We start from the raw sequence: 4,588 nt of genomic DNA on the forward strand, positions 1-4,588 counted from the left end.
CAGCCACTGTCTGATATACCACTAATCCATGAGTGGTGGTGTGTGCAGTACATGTAACTGGCGATGTGCTCAACCATAGTGGAGCCGACAATCGCGCAGCATGCAATCATGATGCATAGCACTAAGCATAGCAATAAAGTGATCAACATGACCATATCCATATATATAAAATGAGTACTGTAATATCGATGGTCAAATACGAAGAACTAAAGTACACAGGTCAGATAGGATATCAAAAACCTAAGTCCTGAACATAACAAGCATGGTATGTCACTACCTCACTGAGCATATATATAATCATATGGATACTAGCATAAAATGCATAACAGGTGAGCAAACAAGCATGTAACGAGTATCCGGTAGTGACGTACCGAAATAAGGACGAACATAATTATTACTAAAGACTATAACCTACTAGACATATCAAAAAGATAAGTCAAGGTACCCGCCTCCAATAGGAAGGGTCGTATCCGATCCAAATCAAACGTCGAGTTGCTCATCTCGCGTCACAGTCCTGTAATACATAGTATACAGATTTAGCTAATTGAATACAAATTAATTAGCTAAATCAAATCCTCGAGAAGCTAACATAAATCCAAATCCAATTATAAATCCTAATTGGATCATTTAACTCCTCATTCAATTCTAATTAATTCATTCGAATTAGGGCTTGCAATAAAATAACCCATCATAGTATCTTACCTGATTTAGCCCCTATTTCAATACATACCTAATTCATCAACAACATGAATCTATTACCCTACTCCTTACCTCAATCATAGATCTCTGCTATTGATCCGCAGCCAAAGAAGTGTTGCCGGAACCAAGACAACACCACTGGAAACAAGCTTCCCTGCTGGAGTCTTCCTCCCGTAAGGTCTAGAGGAAATCAACAGTCCACTTTCCATTGATTCCTCAACATAAGGGGTTGCTGCCGGAAGAAGACTCCACCACTCGATTTCCTCAACAATCCACGCCTCTGGTGAGCAAGGGAAAAATATGAATCGATCACACAACATCTCAACAACCCACAGGTTACGTTGCTTACCTCCAAGATCCGGCTAGGGCACAGCTTCGCACAATCAAACTATCAAGCATAAAGCTCAACACTGGTCTACAGTCAGAGAAGGTGGTGGCAGCACAGAGGGAAATCTCGGTGGCTAGCACAAAGGAAATCGGAAAGGGGCGGCTGCACTGTGCAGAGATGCGGCAGAGAGGAAACAATTGTCGTCGGAAAACTAGGGCACGGTGAGCCAGCAACGCTCTAAGGTTCGGCTAGCCGGCACTAGGGCAAACGACGGCGACACTGTGTAGAGGTGCAGCGGCGGCTGTACACCCAAACTAGGGCACAAGGAAATTCGACGATACGCTGCCGGAAGAGAGGAAAAGACTCGGCCGGCGGGGCTCACGCGTCACCGGCGTTTGGGCAGGGAAGAAGAAAGAAAGGCGGCGTCGGCACGCAAGAGAAGAGAAGAAGAAGGTTGGGAGAGACTTGGCCGAAGGTTAAATCGCGAGGAGAGATGGGGGAACCACCGTCGGGTAGGGCTCGCGGCCACGCGGGAGAGGAAGAAGGATCGGGCTCGGGAAGAAGAAAAGAAACCGGCAAGGAGCAATTAGGGCTCGGGTTCGGCGGGGGAAGAAGAGTGGCGCACGGAGGTAGGCTCGGGCGAGGAAACGGCACAGTAGGGGATCGGAGGAAAAGAAATAAAGAAAAAGAAAACTAAATTAAAAAGGAAAATCAAACATTTCCTCTTTTAATTGGGGAAAACCAAACAGGCTTTTCCGGACCCCGTTTTTATCCCCGTAAACTCGTCCATACGAACTCCGAAAAATTCCACAAAAATTTTCAAAAATTCCAGAAGATTCCCTTATCATTATCCGACATTTTTTCGGTATTTTACAACGGGAGTCCGTAGTGTTGGATCGTGTAATTCGATAGAGGGGTGTGAATATCAATCGGAAATAATTATCGTAGAGTAAGCAGCGGAAAAGTATAAAATGAAAAAATACAATGCGAACACGAACCTTTTTACTTGGTTCGGAGTCTTGGTCGACTCCTACTCCAAGGTCCGCACTCATCTAGTATTTTCGTTGGGCAATCCACTAGCAATTTGAATAATTGTTTTACAAATAGAAAGTACAGTTGCTTTAAAGAAAGAATACCGACAACATAGAGAAACAAAAATGAGGCGCGTTGTCGGAGGAGCTTTCGCAGTGTCGCAAGAGCGCAGCATGTCAGAGCAAACGTTGGAAGATCTTGTTGTCTGTTGTATCTTGCTCCAGGCTACACCCTCCTTATATAGGAAGCTCGAGGCGCTCGGATCCCTTCCAGGCGCCTGGAGTGTGACGTAGCCCGTCCAACCAGAGCGCTCCACGTTGCGACGTCGCTTGGGGATAATTTTTGCACTCCGGGCGTCCGGACCACTTTTTCTCCAGGAAGTCCTTCTCCTGCAAGAAATAGTTAGCCCGAGACAAAGTGTAAATTATATTACCCTGCAAAACAAAGTGTTAACATAGTTATAATTAATAAGCAGAGTATTAATTAGATTCCGTCTTCTCGACACTAGAATCTAGTCACGATCTCAACTTAGATTCCGAAATGGATCTAAGTTAGATTAACGTCTAATGTTCCCTTCCCAGGAACATGTCCTCATAGTCACTCCCCTCCAGTGACTTACCTTCACTTACCTGTCAGACGTCTGGTCAGCCCTTCGACCCGTCTGGACTTCGTGCCAGCTATCAGGTCAGCCCGTCGACCTAGCTGGACTTCGTGTCAGACATCCGGTCAGCCCTTCGACCCGTCTGGACTTCGTGTTAGCTATCAGGTCAGCCCGTCAACCTAGCTGGACTTCGTGTCAGACATCCGGTCAGCCAGTCGACCAGTCTGGGCTTCGTGCCAGACATCTGGTCAGCCCGTCGATCAGTCTGGGCTTTGTGCCAACTATCAGGTCAACTCGTTGACCTATCTGGACTTCTCCTTCACACTTGGTGAAAGTGTTAGATCAATATGAAACTAACTTAACCTACTTTGTCATTTATCAAAACTTGAATTAGACCGTTAGTACTAACCGTACCAACAATCTTTCCCTTTTTGATGCAATGACAACTTGGGTTAAGTTAGTGAAAAATATGCAAATAAAACAAGCAATTATAAGGTTTTTAAGTTAGTCTTTATTTTGGTATTTCGTTGATTTATTTTAACTAACTTAAGCCACCTAACCCTCTCCCTTTGACATTCATCAAAAAATAACACAGAAAAATAAGTGATTTAGGGAAGTAAAATAAAATCAAAGAATTAAAGTCAGATTGACTTGGGAGAGTCTAAAGTAGAAAACATAGAATATTTTACATAAACCTTAGCTTTTAGCTTTCTCAAAAAAAATAACTAAGTTTTAAACTTTAGAAAGATAACTTTTGAAAAATAACTTTGTAATTTTTTGAATAATTTTTAAATATAAACTTTACAAAATTAGCGTGATTTTCAAAATGAGCTTTGCAAATTTAAAACATTTTTTGAAAATAATTTTCAAAATTAACTTTTATAAAAGTTAATTTTCAAATATACCATCTTTACAAAAGTGAGATTATTAAAGCCAAACTTCAACTTAGTGGATAAAATTAATATTCAAAATTAAATTTATAAAATCTAATTTTCAAATCCAAATTTTAAAAACCAAGTAAGATCTAATTTTTAAAATTAAGTTTGTAAAATCTAAAATACTTTCAAGGAATATTTTTCAAAAAATAATTTCAAAATAAAGAGAAATAAGTGTGAAAATAATTAATCCTCCCTGAACCTGATAGTAGTTAAAAATCTGTTGAAAATATTTGCAAAAAGAATTTAAAGTAAGATTTTCAAAGTATATATATATATTAAAAAAAATGAGGTAGGACTTTCAAAAGAGATTTTTTAAAAAGAAGTTTTTTCTACCTAAGTATTTTAGGTGATTTAAAGTTTAACACTTACGTTGATAAAGTTTATTATTTACATAATTATCTTTATATACTTGTTATAATTGTTCATCATTAAACTATTATACTGAAAATAATTAACATTAGATTTAGGTGTATTAAGTTAAATTTTAATTTAAGGTTAAAAATAATTTGTTACTAATTCAATAGCATTTAATCATTATCAATAGTTTAATTTAACATATTAATATTTATTTGATTAATTTAAATGAGTTAATAATTTAGCTTTTCAATTACTTCATTTTGGATTTAACTTAAGTAGGATTAACTAAATTTAAAAATAGTATTAATTCAAAGTTAAATTTATCAAACCAAGTTATGTAAGGTTCAATTTAAGTCAACCTTTAATTAATATAAATTATGATTTAATTAAAGTAGTTTAACGTTTTAATGTAAAGTCAAGTTTGATTTAAAATAATTTAGAGTAGAGTTAATACTTTGATTAGGTTAAATCTAGAAACTAATCAAGTCAATCTTAGTTTTCGAGTAAGGTTAGAGATAATTGAGTTTTACTTATTTAATTAAGTTTAAAGTTTAAGTTAATTGAATTTTGATTAATTACTTATTAATTAAGATTTAAGCTTTTAAGTTAAGTGTCTAAGTTTTAAACGGATTT

At 37.4% G+C, this 4,588-nt stretch overlaps 1 long non-coding RNA gene across 1 annotated transcript; it reads right to left on the reverse strand.

The window, feature by feature from the left end:
* Positions 1–444: 444 nt before the first annotated feature.
* On the reverse strand, positions 445–1,694 carry LOC122040089. The gene is made up of 3 exons (XR_006128504.1): positions 1,049–1,694; positions 772–979; positions 445–514 (listed from the first exon to the last, which is right to left on the reverse strand). It is a non-coding gene; the product is annotated as an uncharacterized LOC122040089 (long non-coding RNA).
* Positions 1,695–4,588: the final 2,894 nt, after the last annotated feature.

This window comes from Zingiber officinale, chromosome 2A (genome assembly GCF_018446385.1).
Source record: "Zingiber officinale cultivar Zhangliang chromosome 2A, Zo_v1.1, whole genome shotgun sequence".
In the NCBI taxonomy this organism is placed as follows: domain Eukaryota; kingdom Viridiplantae; phylum Streptophyta; class Magnoliopsida; order Zingiberales; family Zingiberaceae; genus Zingiber; species Zingiber officinale.